Raw genomic sequence first — 16,157 nt, forward strand, 5'->3', positions numbered from 1 at the left:
CCTCTCTTGGAACGCTTCATTCTCACGAAGCAAACATCATTCAATCGAATCGCGCAGAACCACCCCAGCCCCAGCTATCTTTTGTAGCTGCAGGCAGTCCGAGCAGCGTCGAGTGGAACCAAAACAAACCCACGCGTTCAAGCCGACCGACCCCATCCGGCGGAGAGAAAAGGCGAACCAAGGAGAGACCACAAACGACGACGGCCGATCGACGCCGCTCTGCGCTGCCAATCTACACGCGGCCAGATGTGAGCAAACTGACCATTGCGCTGAGCTGATGGCTGCGGTTTGGTTGGAGATCACACAACGATCTCTCGATAATGACGACAGCGGCAGCCGCGGCAATCGTCAATAATGAAAGATAACGTCGTCGTCGTTGGCGCGTCGATGCGATTCTTTTTCGCGAGTCTTTCGCGAATATCCACGCCCGTGGATTGCGGTGAGGTAGCGCGCGCGTGCTGCTGTATTTTGTTTATAGTCCGTGCCGGCGACGGTGGTGCGTTGATGAAATCCCTCGCCCCAGTCAGTCAGTTAGGATTGGACCGGCCAAGCGGACGGACGCGTGTGCGGGTTTCTGATTGAACGGTTCGTGCGTGTGCCTTCATTGAAAGTGGAAGAAAGTCGTCGTAAGGATATTCCGGGGGAGGGATTCCAACGGTTGCGAAATTACTTAATCTTTGGGAAGCTGCTTATGATAATGAGTGTATGCTAATTTGGCTCGGTTTGTGCGCGGGGAAGTAGTGGAAACGTAGCTGATAGCTGCGGATGCTTTTAGCGCGAGCTGAAGTGTTTAGTATGCTAAGCAAGGATGAAAGATTGCATCAGTGGTTATTAGGCGAATTGTGAATACTAATTGCAATTGATATCGGACTATCGAGGCGTGTTTGGCGGGGGTAAATGATTTAGTAACATGTGTTGAACCAAACCTCCTGTCAGTAGAAACTGCAGCGAACAGCAGCCACCAGTACTGGTTCCTGCAGACAGCGGTGCTGTTGGAAACAAGCCATCGATTTAAGAAGTGGACGTAATAAATTATTGCAGCCTGAAAACCGCAACAAGTTTCCGTGATATGTGTACGTTCGTATTAAATGGCGTAGAATTATAAGTTGAGGCAACAACTGTTTTGAAGGGCTGCAAATAAGTCCCAAAACTATGTTTTTGCCTTTCTCGTACACTAAGTGTACTGGAAAGGCTATATGTTCACTCCAAAAATGACTTTTTGATAGAAGGCTCGGAGTATCGAGTCACATATACCAATCAACTCAGCTCGACGAATTGAGATGATGTCTGTATGTGTGTATGTATGTGTGTATGTGTGTGTGTATGTGTGTGTGTGTGTGTACAAATAAACTCACATCACTTTTTGGCAGTAAACCTCAACCGATTTTATCGACCGACGGTTCATTCGGCGGGGAATCTGGTCTTATTGTTTCCTATTGAAAATGGTTCGGATCGGTCCAGCCGTTCTGGAGTTATGGCCATTTAGGTGTTCCGGAACGGTACCCCAGGAAGGGACCAGATATGAAAACGCATCAAACCTATGCATGCGACATATCAAACCATGGCATTTTCGATAACCTGGTGAGCGGTAAGCAGAAAAATAGTCCAAGACCATATCTGAACCGGTAGTGTTCCGGAACCGTTTCCGGGTGTCCCGCCGGAAGTGGCCAAATATACAATTGAACCAAACCCATGCATGCGACACATCAAACCACGGCATTTTCGATGACCCGATGGACAATGAGCAGAAAAATCATCTCAGACCATATCTGAACCGGTAGTGTTCCGGAACCGGTAGTGTTCCGGAACCGGTTCTAGGCGATCCACTGGAAGTGGCCAAAAATACAATTGAACCAAATCCATGCATGCGACACGTCAAACCACGGCATTTTCGATGACCTGATGGACAATAAACAGGAAAACATTCCCAGACCATATCTGAACCGGTAGTGTTCCGGAACCGGTTCTAGGCGTCCCGCTGGAAGTGGCCAAATATACAAGTAAACCAAACCCATGCATGCGACACATACAACCACGGCATTTTCGATAACCTGATGAGCGGTAAGCAGGAAAATAGTCTCAGACCATAACTGAACCGGTAGTGTTCCGGAACCGGTTCTAGCCGTCCCGCTAGAAGTGGCCAAATATACAATTGAACCAAACCCATACATGCAACACATCAAATCACGGCATTTTCGATTACCTGATGGACAATGAGCAGGAAAATGATCTCAGACCGTATCTGAACCAGTAGTGTTCCAGAACCGGTTCCAAAGTTCCCGCCGAAGTGGTCAAATCTGAAAGAGAAACAAACCCGTGCATGCGTCACATCAAATAGCGGCTTTTTAGATTACCTAATGCAACCAGGCTAGCAAGTGTTTCGGAATCGGTTTTGAGTAGCCGGAAGAGGCCAAATATAAAAGTAAACCTAATCCAGGCATGTGACACATCAAATCGTGGCTTTTGCGATAACATGATGAACAGTTAGCCAGAAAATAGCCTTAGATCACACTAGAGACAACTGGTAGTGTTCCGGAATTGGTTCTGAGAGTCCCGTCGAAATTGTCAAACCCTGCATGTGACACCTTCAATTTGCAACGTTTTTGGTTAACCGATGAACAGTTAACAATACAATAATGTTAGACCATATTTGGTTCAGCCGGTAGTTATCCGGAATCAGATCCGGGTAGTAAAATGTAAAATTCAACCAAACCCATGGATGCGGTACATCAAATCACGACCAGTCTTGACGACATTCGACACTTTTTACTACCTTCATTTCGCTACCGCAGTCGTGTGTCAGCTTGCTTTGTTACATTCGTGCGCTACCGTTACCTCTTACACACAACACGAGCATTAGAACGAAGATCAATAAACATAAGAAAGGGCCAAATTAATGTCATCTGACACGATGACATTTGTCTCATTCTAGCTTTACGCATAGGTTTTCACCCAATTCCGATTATGAATGTTAATATTAGTTTATTCTTGCATGTTGTATTGAATGCGACACATAGATGGGCAATATATTATGGAAGAAGACAGGAATAACAAAAGCCGAACCGTCTCCTGATGCCGCTATCGTCGTGAAGTGCATTCGTTTGACATTTTTGTTTCGAACAGTAGTTTGATTGCTTGTGTTGCGAATGTCGGAGACAAAGGAGGACCAATATCGACGAAAAGGTTCAAATGACTGTGATCTCTAACAAGACTGATCACGACTAATCGACAACCTGATGGAAAAATAGGGTCAGACCACATTAGATTCCCGGTAGTGTTGCGGGTTCAGCTGTGGCTTCGAAAGTGATTAGAAGTAAAAGTGAATCAAACCCGATAAATCAAATCGCGGTGATTAGGTGAAGGTGAAGAATTAGCAATGAAATAATCTCAGACCATAATTGGTAGTGTCATGGAATCAGATCCGGGTATACCACCGGAAATTACCAAATATAAAAATGAACTAAATACATACGGCACATCAGATCGCAGATTTTTTGATAATCTCATGAACGGTTAGCAAGAAAATAGCCTTAGATCACATTACAGACTAGCTGTTGTGTAGCAGAACCAATGTTCATGTGAAAAATTAAATCGTGGCTTTGTTTAATGGCCTGATAAACGTTAGGTATGAACAACAGTGACGAATAGGTCTAAGTTCTCATATATGATAGAGAATAAAATATAGACAAATCTAAAGCGATCTCATCAAATCGTACCATTCCAGATTCCTAAGGTATAAATTTATAGCAGGATGGGTCAACGTTGAATGGAAATATAAGAATTTGATCGCGTCAACAGAAGATGGCGGCTGTTTTAATGAATTTTGAGCTCTAGAACTATGTAAAATAAGTGTATTTGGTATGGGAAATATGTTCGGAGTCCACCAGAGTATCCAAGATAGTGGTCCAAAATCCAAAGAATGCCGGTCTTCGTCCAAAACGGGTAACCAGAAAACCATAAACGATAAGCCAAAATTCAATACGGTGATTATTTTATGTAATTTTAGGTGCAGAATCCAAAAATGACCACCAGAACATCCAAGATGGTGTCTCAATGTGCAAGATGGCGCTTAGTTTAGTTGGGGTAGATATCCGGAGTCAAAAAATGATGACCGAAATTTTACGGCTTCATAACACTTGTTTGGTTTGAATTTTGGATCGTTGTCTTATATTTTCTGAATATTGGATGTTCTGCTAATATAAAATGTATCCATATTGAGTAGATTTAGCAAGCAGTTTCCATTTTATATTTATGTCAATGTCATCAACACGTCGCTTGAGTTTTGTTGAAAGGATATTTTAAAGCACGAGAAAGGCACCATCACCGCTAGGTGGATTAATTAGGGTTTTTTTTTCTGTGGTGAACGAGCTGATATAATCCTTAACATTTTACAATAACTAGGTATGCTTCCCTTGCAACAGCGGTGTCATCGAGATTACTTCAACTTCTTTTTTTTTTCAAATTTAGTACTTTAATACATGTAGGAAAAAGCTTCTTAGCAAAATAAGGAATTGTTTCCGGTCTACTGGATATAAGAGATTCGCCTAGGGAAGTGGAACCATCCCGGCAGGGGTCCTATTTTGGGCACTTTTCTACTAAAACTCAGTCAATTTTAAACCAATTGACACAATTTTTGGAATGCGATGAGATACGTATAGTATCTAGCCGTGTACAAAATTTCAAGTCAATTGGTTTGGAATTGACTGAGTTATAGCGAAGAGTGCCCAACACCCCGGCTGCTGCCCAAGTGGTTCGCTACCCTATGTAATTTTTCGATATTTTTGAGGCCGCACAAAAAACGTTGCAGAAGAAAACAATGCAGATTTGAGATTTTGGAAGAGCGGAAAAGCCTCTTGTTTGCTCCCTCATAAAAAAAGTTACCTGTGCCATTTTCAAAATGTTATGCTTTTTGTAAGAAAAATCATCTTCTCCATACTGGTTAAATTTTATTCCTTAATATAAGTAAATCGCCCATATTTGTGCACTCTTACAATAATAGAGTAATAATTCATGTGAATATTCTATTATTATAAGAAAACCGCCTACATTTTGTGCCTTCATATTTATATAAAAAGTTATCTACCTATGTAAGTTATTTTAATAAATTGAATTTCTGACGCCTCCACACGTGCGAAAAAAAGCTCTGTGATATCACAGACAAAAGACGTAACACTCTTCAAATAAGATTGGCACATGTATTTCACGATGATTTTAAATTTCATCTGATTTCCTCGATCCTTCCACCAGAGGCGCTAGTGTTCGATCGCTTTGACGTTTGCTAGGGTTATTAAAGGCAATTTGTGTGCATGTTAGACAAACATCCAGTCGCAATCCATCGTGGCTGAGACTGTTTCGCGCGGTTCTACCAATAGGTGGCAGCGTTATCATAAAAACAGCGAGCAAAAGTGTTATTAAATTTCCTCTAAGAGTTGCGTATGTTTGTCTGTGCACGCACCATGAAAACAGCACGTATGTAATACACGGCATGTACGTGGTGTCGCTGAGGGTGGCCGAAGACGCGACTGCTCGAGAAAAAATCTATCAAAAATTCATTCGGAAATTGTCATTACGCATGTCATCAGTTTCTAACATGGAATACTTTAGATATTTTACTTCCTCTTGCTCTGAAATTTCTATACTAGAAAATCTCACCTGGGTTGCTTCCAAAATTTCACCATGAATTGTCTAAGAAATCCTTTGGTGATTACTTCACAAATTCTTTGAGAAATTCCTACAATAAAATATCGATGAATTCATTTAGAAAAGAATTAGTTTAGAAAATATTTTCCGATTTTCCCAGTTTCTTTCCTAGGGGAATACCAGAGATTTTTTTTTTAATTCTGTCATGAATTTTATCGGAGATTTTTTCTGAAAAATGCTTCTGAAATTCTTCCATGGACTTAGCATAGCCTAGTATAGCATAGACGATTATACACATCCAGGGTGGCTATACAATGCTCAGCTTCATATGTTTTGAAAAATCTAGCACGTAATGTCGCTAAAATAACGTTTGGGATTAACACCTTTTTCTACGTGTTATAGTTGATCGAAACAAGCATCACGTTGTATACTTGGCCAGGTCCTTACAATCGCTAGGAAAGACTAGGAATGTTAGTTTAACGTCTACTTGAAGATACAGGGTACCCAAACTATCTCTATAGACGTAAAGGAAAAGGAGTTTGTGTTGGTAGGGTGGGCTTGTTATGAGGAGCTCTATTCGACAATCTAGAGCGCAGTTAACATTATTGATGGATGGTTTACAGATCTGTTAAATGAACTTACCTTGATATTTTCGAAAGAAAGTATATAGTATAAAAAAAAAAAACAAAAAACAAAAAATATCTTACACATCTGCACATCAATACTGAATACTGAAGGGGCCGATGGATTGAGGCAGCCAATCAATGTTTGACAAACACAAGATTGAAGAGGAAAAATAAATAAACAAATAAAAACAGAAACCGTTCGCAGTAAAAGTCCAATCATTAAAAATAAACAGAAACATCACAAAAACACATCAAGTATCAATTCACGCTCCTAGGAAAATATCAAATTAGAACTTGATGTGGTAGATCTTACGCCATAACGCACCATTCCAACGTGATCTAAAAACGTTACGGGATGCTTCTGGAATTCTTCCATGGGTTTCTTCAGGATTTTAGGGTTTTATCCAAAGTTTTTCTGAGATTATCTCAGCAATTAGTTTCAAAATTCCTAGGTAAAACCAGAATCTTCTAGGAATTCAATTCAGGAAGTCTTCCAGAGATTCCTTTTGAAAATTCAACCAGAACATCTTTCAAGGAATGCTTCAGGAATTTCTCTATAATTTCATTCGGGATTTTCTCTAGAGTGACCTCCAGAAAGTTCTCCAAGAATATCAGCTTCCATGCGTTTCCTCATAAATTCCTCCATACTAGAATGGTTCACAGAAATCACCACTGATTCTTTTAGAAATGATTTCTGCGATTCCTACAGAAATTCAAAAATTCAGAATTTTCTTCAAGGAATTCTCTAAAAAAGTTTCTTCAGATTTCTTCAGAAAGTATTTCATAGTTTCTTTAACCCTCCTTTGGCATTGGTCATTTTTTGCACTTCGCAAACGAGCTGCTCCCAACGTGATGCAAAAGGAAGGTTAAGAAATGGTGCCCTGCATTCCTTCAGAAATTTCTCTAAGGGCTCCCACAGCAATTCTTTACGAAATTCCTTCACAAATTTGTTCAACGATTTCTTTTAAGAAATCCTCGATGGATTCGTTTCAAAAGTGTCCCATCCCAAGCAACACTCATGTCGTATAAGAGTTACGTCAACACAAATTTGGATATATAGAAGATTTGGTGTAATTCTAGCATTGTATTGAAATTACAGCACAGTAACTTTGATACAATCAAAACCACGGCGTCGTAACTCTTAAATGACATGCGTGTAGCTTGGGATAAATAACTTAACAAATTGCTCCATGAACCAAGGTTTCCTTCAAACTCCTCTAGCAGTTTCTTCACATCCTTCTTCTAAGCATTCAAGAACTTCTCAATGAATTGTTTGAGGAAGATTTCCATGCTCCTTCTGAAACTGAAAGAATTTCTAAAACATTCTTCTAAGAATTCGTTTACAAAATTCTTCGTATTTTCTACAATGAATCATAAATTCTTCCAGTGGTTTCTTTCATACCCGCATGAATGCACCCAGAATTTTTTTTTCTAGGATTCACCCAGAAAATCCAGAGTTCATATACAGAGATTCCTTCAGAATTCAAGAATTTAAAAAAATCTTAAAGGATTGATTAGGCATTTTCTTCTGCAATAGCTCCTAGGATGTTCTACAGGAATTCCTTAAGACAAATCTCAAGAGATTTTATGGAATTTTTAGATCTAGAAGTTTCTCCAGGTGTGAAAATCCTTCAGAAATATGTTCACAGATTAGGGGCTGTCCATAAACCACGTGGTCATGAGGGGGGGGGGGTGGTTCCGCCAATGACCATTTTGTATGGACGAATAATAAATTTGGTATGGACTAATGACCACGCGGGGGGGGGGGGGGGTTGAGAAGTCCCAAAAAAATGACCACGTGGTTTATGGACAGCCCCTTATTCCAATATTTATTTGCAGGAATACTTTAGGAAAGTCCTTTAAGAATATTGTAAAACAATCCTCTAGGAATTTTTTTTTCTTAGACTTCATCAAGGACAAGGTATTTGGAGTTCATTGCTCAAAATTTCTAGAGCACCGTTTTTTAGAACCGTTGAACGGATTTGGATGAAAATGCATTACGCTAATTATTCAGTGGTTGTCAATAGCGTGATGCATTTTCATCCAAATCCGTTCAACGATTCTAAAAAATGGTGCTCTAGAAATTTTGAGCAATGAACTCCAAATACCTTGTCCTTAAAAGGTAAAAAGTTTTCCAGGAAGTTCTTAGGACATTCCTCCAGGGATTCTTTCAAGATTTTTTTCTGGGATTTCTTCAAATATTCTTCTAGAGATTCATTCAAGAGTACATCCTGATACGTCTACATGGAGTCTACTGAAGGTTTCTCCAGAAATTTCTTAGGGGATTCTTTTGGAAATTCCTACTTGGATTCCTTCAGAAAATCTTTCAGAGTTTCCTTCGAAAATATCTCCAGATACTTCTCCATAATATTTTTAGGGAGACTTCCTCGGGGAATTTCTTGTGAAATTGGGGATTTGCTAAAATGGTCTTCCATACAGTTTTCCAGAAATTTTTCTTAAAGTTTCATCAAAAATCCTACAGCGATTACTTCTGAATTCTTCCAAAGGGTCCTCCAATCACGGGTGTTTTCGATCACCTGGTAATTTGACTCATTTATCTGGGACTCAGTTCAGAAGCCTACTATTAAAATGTATTTCGGCAAACTTGTAGATTCGTGTTTTTTTTCTAAAATGATCACCCGATACGCCATGTTCTAACTCGCATATTTTCGACGGGAGAGCGTTAGTATCACCTACTCATACTAAATGATCGAAAAATCAGATCGTTTAGTATGAGTAGATGATACTAACACTTTTACGAGCTAGAATATGGCGTTTTTTTAAGGAACATTGTAGGAAAAATACTAATCTAAAAGTTTGCCGAACATCACATTCTAATATTCGGCTTCTGAAATAAGTTATGGACAAATTAGTCAAACGGTGTCCGGTCAGGGGATTGAAACATCCTTGCCTCCAATCATTCTTTGAGCATTTATTTTTCAGGGATTCTTGCAGACATTTTTTTTTAGAAATTACTCCTGTATTCCTTCAGATATATTTCCTTAAATTCCTTCCGAGATACATGCAGTAATTGTTTCAGATACTCCTCCCGAGATTTTTCAAGTTCTTCCAGAAGTTTCACAAAAAATACTGGAAGAATTATTGTAAGAATCCCTAAAGGAATTTTCTGGACAGATTCTTGGACAAAAATCCTGAATCATATTCTGAAATTACCTCTGGAAGAATTCTTGGAACCTGTGAGAATACTTAGGGCTCAAATGAGAATCGCAAATGATCCAAAACTGAAAAAGCACTTTTCTCAAGAATGAAAAAAGCGATCAAAACCAGCGTGTTCGGTTGTCATAATTGACTAAATAAACAATAAGGCATTCATTTTATCTTCTACTAGCTGTCCCCGGCAAACTTTGTCTTGCCTACTGCGTTTTTTGACGTTTCAAGTCTTTAGCCAAGCGCCCAAGTCCCCGTTCAAAATGTATGAAAACCCGATTTTCAAAAACTCGCCCTTTTTCCGTGTTTTTGTCCTCATAAACCTTCCTTGGGTGAAAACTAACAGAACACAACTTAGACCACCCAAATTGGACCATCCGTTCGCAAGTTATGCGCGGTGCCACGTATGCCATTGCATTTTTATACATATAGATTTGTGGATCGTTTTAGAAAAACGTGCTTTTTTTAGTCCTGGAACATTTACCATTCTAAATTGAACCTTGAAGAAACTGCATAAAATACCTCTCGGTAAAAAACATGAGAATCTTCTGGAGGAGCTCTGAATGTGAGTCCAAAGGAAAAGTTGCTTGATAAATTTCAGGAGAGATTCCTAGAGAAATCCGTAGAGGAACTTCTGAAGGAATCTTGGATGTAATCCCTGAGGAAACCTGCCGTATTTTGTCAGATAACTCAAAAACGAAAAGAGACATCGCAATTCGAAGCACATTGTTTGCCCTTTAGGGTCCTAAAATTACAGATTTTTGAAAAAAAATAATATTGTGACTCCATACAATTTTTGAGAACTTTAGGCCCCGTGAGGGACCACTTAGCCTTGAGATACGGACTTAAAATTTTGGCATAAATGTTTTTTTAGCTAGAACGATTGTTTTGTAATATGTATTGAACTTATAACATTTCCAACTTTAGCATATCCCTTTCGTGACGGAGCGCAAAAAAGTGAAATCTCCATACAAATTGCTCAACTTTAGCTCTCCTGAACTCTTAGATTTCCCAAAGAAAAGCAATAATTATTTTTCGAAAGAACTACTCTTTATCTTTTGATTTCTAGCGTTGACTACGTAGATAAATCGGAAATAAAAATATGCGACAGATAAAACTTTTTCATGTTTTACCGTTTTTTTCTACTTTTTGTTTACCTTGTTGTGGTAAATTTTACAGGCAACGTAAACAAAAGCTTGTTTTCACACATACAAGTATAAGTAATGGCTGAATTAGTGGAACAATTTACATCATATAAAACAAAGTCTAAACAGATGGAAAAAATATGCAAAACTGTTACCGCTCAACAGCACAATTGTGTTGGTTCGTCACGAAAGGGGTATATAGGGACGGCCTACTCTCACTTCCTTGCATTTCTGTGAACTTCAACTAATTTTATTCAATTTAGTTATGGTTATAAACTGTCAATATGATGTATTTGTATTTCGCCGAGGTCAGCAAAATAAGTTTCGGAGAGTCCAACAGTTGAGAGCTCGGTAAGAATCTCGGCAAAAGTTCAAATTGTCGACTGGACTGCAAACTAGGAGAAGCTCAGCTGTTGACGAATTCTTGGCACGCAGTAGTGCCGAAGTTAAGTAATTTCTTACTTCTTTTTAGATTATAAATAAGAAGAAGAAACGCAAATTAAATTCTATGAATGAGTTTATCATCTTTTATTCCACCGGAAAAAAACGATCATAGTGAATAAGATACTTGGTTCGAACATATTAAATAAACGGTTCATTGCGAATCTTCGTGAAATGCAAGAAGCAATTTGGAGACAAACAAACCATGCAATGAGGTGTACACAATCAGGATTCCGGCAGTGTGGCGTTTCTCTTTTCAAAAAGAGACAAACTGTAAAGGAACCAAGAAAAGTCACCCATGTCTATTAACTCCAGTATCAGCATACAGAACTTAGTCAATTAAATAATTTAGTTACATAACTGACCAGGTTGTAATTCCATCGATGGAAGCAGTTTCTTTCTTTTAGTCATTTTTCCTTCGAAGATGGCTCCCAATTACAGACAGTGCGTGTTGCTAAGTATTTGACGGCAACTGTTTACCGAACCTCATCAAACTGATGCGATTGCCAATTGCTCGGCGTTAAGTCAGAGAGGACCATGTGTCTTTTACTTAATTTCTAGAAAAACGACTTTAAAGCTTGGAACTCTATAAGTTTTGAGTTTTTCGACAAATGTTCTTGAATTTTTGCCATAAATCTTAATAACTATTCATCACAGCATCGCTTTGTATTGATCGCGAAAAAAACGTAAAATAATGGTTGAAACCAAGAAATTGCTAAGTAATTGATTGAACTTCGTCCACTCTGACTGAACGGTTTTTGGAAAATCTTCAACCAACTACAGTTCACACTCAAGTTTTTATATATTTGATGAAAAAATAGTGCACAAGTAGGACAACAGTTAATAGGAGTAGTGTATAATGTAAGCAGGAAGTTTCAAATTTGATATTTCTGTTATTACACTGTTGATCACCATTTTCAATTTTTATGTTCAGTCAGATTGGACCAAGTACAACAGCTCAATATCACATGAAGGGTAGTCAATTAATGAGCTATTTGAGAATTCTTAACTTGAACATTTAATAGCTAACAACTTTTCAATCTATTTTCATAGTTCGGTACGTTTTTGAAATATTGTAGTTACACAGTTCATAATAATTTATTCAGAGGACTGGCATTTTTCAAAAATTCGCTCAGACAGAATGAACCAAGTACACAATTCTTAAATAATCGGTAAAATCAATTTCTTCATGAAACGGGTATTTGTACATTTCAATATGATGCCCAACAGCTACTATACAAACATATTTTGATTTGAAAAGGATTACGAAGAATAAGGTAATTTCAACCATTTTCTTAGAGACACATGGTCCACTCTGTCTGCACGCGAAATGCCACATGCTTTCTTGATCAATAATCATCAGAAAATGCGTTAGGGAGTCATACGATGTGGAAACGTATCACATTTTGATGATAAACTATTTTATATATTGGATTTTAACCAATACATATTTTTTCAACTCTCTTGACATCAAGGTTATGGTCCACTCTGACTGTATACTATTATCGATTTTTGCAGTTCAATCAAAAGAAAATTGTGCTATAACTCTCGCTAATTGTATCATTAAGAAAATTGGGTGAATGTTCCAAGTAGCTTAAGTAATTCTTAATCAAATGCCCTAAAAATCTAATTTTCGTCAATTCTGTCACTTGGTCCTCTCTGACTTAACGCCGACCAATTGATGTTGCAAAATAGATTGCCGAGATTTTTTTTTTTCATCTGTATTAGGGGAACTGCGGCCATAACGCCCATTAGGGGGCAAGTTGCGCCACCCTTGTTTTAGGCAAACCACGCTATTTTCAGTAGTTTTTTCAACTGCAATCGTTAAAATAAGAATAAAAATACTTTTTTACATTTGAGATTACATATTTTTACTAAAACAAAGGTACAAAAACTCAAAAAAAAACAAATTTTGTTACTTTTGATGTAATTTTAGCCTGTCAAATTTTTGCGCCTTTTTACACCATTTAAAATATTTTTTTCTCGCTATCCCCACGAACTGTTTTGCACACTCCCATTATGTATGTACCAAGCGGAAAAAGTATCGAATTTGACCCTTTTAACTTTTTTACAAGGGTCCAAACTTCTGAGACCTGTGTGGGGTAAAATGCCCACCCCTTGCTAATTACATTAGAATAGCCATTTAGATCCTGACTCTGACATAAATCATGTAGAACACAAGTTGGAACCAAGTAATAGTACATTTTTACTATAAATAAGTTCACTAATCACACTGCCGTGCGTCATTTTGTAGTAATTATTGATAAAACAGCTCACTATGCCTTTTATATGGAATTGACCCATAATTACAGGTGATCCATATTTATGTAATGACTGTATACCATACACGAACAATAACAGTTGACAGTAAACCAGGCCTGCAAGTAATTTGGCATCCTGGCGTTAGCTGTGGCTAGTGGCGCGTTTTACCCCGCATCAAAACTGAAATTCTGAAAATCAAACTTTTTTTAAATTTGAATTTTTCAGTAGTAAAACAAAAAACTGGTTTATGGTTTCTTCCATTTGGAAGGAAACAGGTTGGTGATTCATGCTAGTGCCAAAAAAGTGTATATTGTGAAGTGTTTCGTAGTTAAAATTAAACTCTTCCTTAACGTGGGCGTCTTACCCCCAGTTCCCCTAACGAGATTTTTAGCCCTGGGCTAGTTCATCTCGGGACCCACGCATTATTTCCCTTCCGAAGGAAGAACTCACATTGTGTGAGTTGGTCGGGAGTGGGATTCGATCCCAGGTCCTCAGCGTGATAGGCATGCGCTTCAACCATCACACCAAGTGCGCTCCCCTGCCGAGATTCAGTAATTTATAATAATTACTGAATATCGTTGGTTTCAATTTTTTTTATGAACCGTCAAATTTTAACGACAATCCAGCAAAAATTTACTTTACCCATTGAGTTCGTTATTTCGCATTATCGAGATCAAATTTTAAGATTAAGTGTGTAAGCGTCTTCTTTTTATTGCTTTGCAAACATGTCCGTTTTATGACATGGAGCAGACCTTGTGTGATGGTTAGAACATTGATTGATTGATTTGTCTTTATTAGAGAGACTTTCAGCCCTTGGCTGATGGTTAGAACACTTGACTATCACGCCGTGGACCTGGGATTGAATCCCACTCCCGACATACTCACAAAAATGTGAGTTCTTCCTTCGGAAGGGAAGTAAAGCGTGGGCCCCGAGATTTACTAGCCTAGAGCTAAAAATCTCGTTAATACAGATAAAAAAAATGTCCGTTTTATAAATTGAACGGTTCTTATTATTTCTGAAACCTATTACTTTTATTAAATGTTCATAAGTTTCAGTGAATGCTATTGTGATGTTTGTCGAAGTTGAGATTTATTTTTCTCTAGTTCAGTTTCGGCAAAACTCCCAATTTTAAAATCTCATCGAACAGAGACAAAAATGAAATAATAAAACATAAGTATTAAATTTTATGGTTGACTGACCGGTGCTAGGCTAGATATTCTACATCTACGTCAGAAGCTGAGAATAATAAAACGCACGTTTTCGGAAGCATTAAAAACTACTACGCTTTGATCTGGCACATGTCAAAGTGATCAAAATAGGAATATTTAAGAAAAATCCACTCAACCGTTTGGATACAATTTTTTATAAAAGGTTTTTATTTTTTTGAGTTTTGAAATAATCGGTGCTATTGATCAAATATGTAATTCGAAATAGATGAAGCTTTAGAGATCATTATGCTGGATTTTATAATGGATCATTTCTGACAAATTGTATAAATATTAAACTGAACGATTGACATTCACTTTTACGTAGGTGTTTTATATGACCCCCATGGGAACGAATGGGTTAAACCAAACTGACTCAATGAGCTTGAAACTGCTAACCACCGCAAAGGATGTAAATTTTGAGATTACACCAAAAGAAACGAAACGAATATGCGGCATCGTCTCGGATGATTCCGGACGTCTTAAAAGTGCGTGTTACCATCAGGGCAGCAGTGTGACCGGCCCGACGAGTGACGACTGAGCTGCGCGCGGGGATTGCGGTTGGCAGATGAATATTAATGTCCGAATCATAAAAAGTTATGATTCGCGAGGGATGAGATTTCCAGCTGTTTCGCGGTTTGGCGATGACCTGCTGGCTAGCTGTCCACATATGTGCACACAATTTGAGAGGAAGTCGATCGCCGCCGGTCAACCGAAAGCTGAACTATAAAACTAACAAACAACCTGCTGATTGGTTAACGACGCGGCGTTTGTGGGAGAATTTCGGTTGCATCGGTATCTATTCCGAGATTAGAATACTAATGGGATTAAAATTCGCGAGATTAGAGGTGTTAAAGCTTGATCCGTTCAGGGCGCTGATGGGAAGCTGCTAACGATCCGGTGCCGCTATGATAGCGGAGCAATAAAGATGGAAATATATGGGCGGCAATAAAATAGCATCGCCCAGAGACCTAATTGAAACCGACGGCTATTTATTTCTATGTTTGGCAATTTAACAGTAGTGTTATGAATTTATATCCTATCTGACATTAAAAATTTGTTCTATTTTTTGTTAAAAACATAATGGACTTCATATTGAAATTCAAAAAAATAATTGGCAGTTCTTATATTCAAGGATCAATACTACGAACTCTCAGAATCAGCTCAGAAATAACCCTTTACTCATTTGCATCAGTGCATATGTCCACTAGTTCTATCGTTGAATATTAATCTACCGCATCGCATCGCATCCCGAGACAAATTACGCTTTTTGCAGCTCGTTACTCGGCGATTTCTTTTCCTCCCACCCACACTCGCACCCCTTTGGTCAAGCTGGTTGATTACAGGCGACGACGCCAGCCACGAACCCACCATATGGCACAGCAAGGGGAGGGGATCTATCTCAATCAACGCGTCAATAAATCGGAACCAATAATCCTAACCGTTCCCGTCAACCAACGCCACGGCGCTATGAAACAGTCAGTAGTGGGGCACATGTTCGCCTCGACTTTCCGCCCGTATCGTTATAAGAAATTGCTTACAACACAAATTTTCACGCTCGAATTTGACAAACTGCTGCCGTTCGATATGATTATTTTTGGAAGTAGCCTTTTTTCAAGTTCGTGATTGTTGATTAATGTGGGGCAGAGGTTCTTAACCTAGTGTTTGC

The 16,157-nt window shown here is 38.6% G+C and overlaps 1 protein-coding gene across 7 annotated transcripts in view; it reads left to right on the forward strand.

Moving 5' to 3' along the window:
* The first annotated feature begins 297 nt into the window (after positions 1–297).
* Positions 298–16,157, forward strand: part of LOC109425860 (uncharacterized) — a 145,515-nt gene continuing 129,655 nt past the window's right edge. For 4 of the 7 annotated variants that reach the window (XM_062842515.1, XM_062842519.1, XM_062842516.1 and 1 more), the window contains exon 1: positions 298–626. The gene's annotated coding sequence lies outside the window, so the exon portion shown is untranslated. Of the gene's footprint in view, positions 704–16,157 lie in introns of all 7 variants that reach the window. The other 3 variants (XM_062842518.1, XM_062842522.1, XM_062842520.1) reach the window with 2 other exon arrangements.

Source organism: Aedes albopictus, chromosome 3, assembly GCF_035046485.1.
Source record: "Aedes albopictus strain Foshan chromosome 3, AalbF5, whole genome shotgun sequence".
Classification (NCBI taxonomy): Eukaryota; Metazoa; Arthropoda; class Insecta; order Diptera; family Culicidae; genus Aedes; species Aedes albopictus.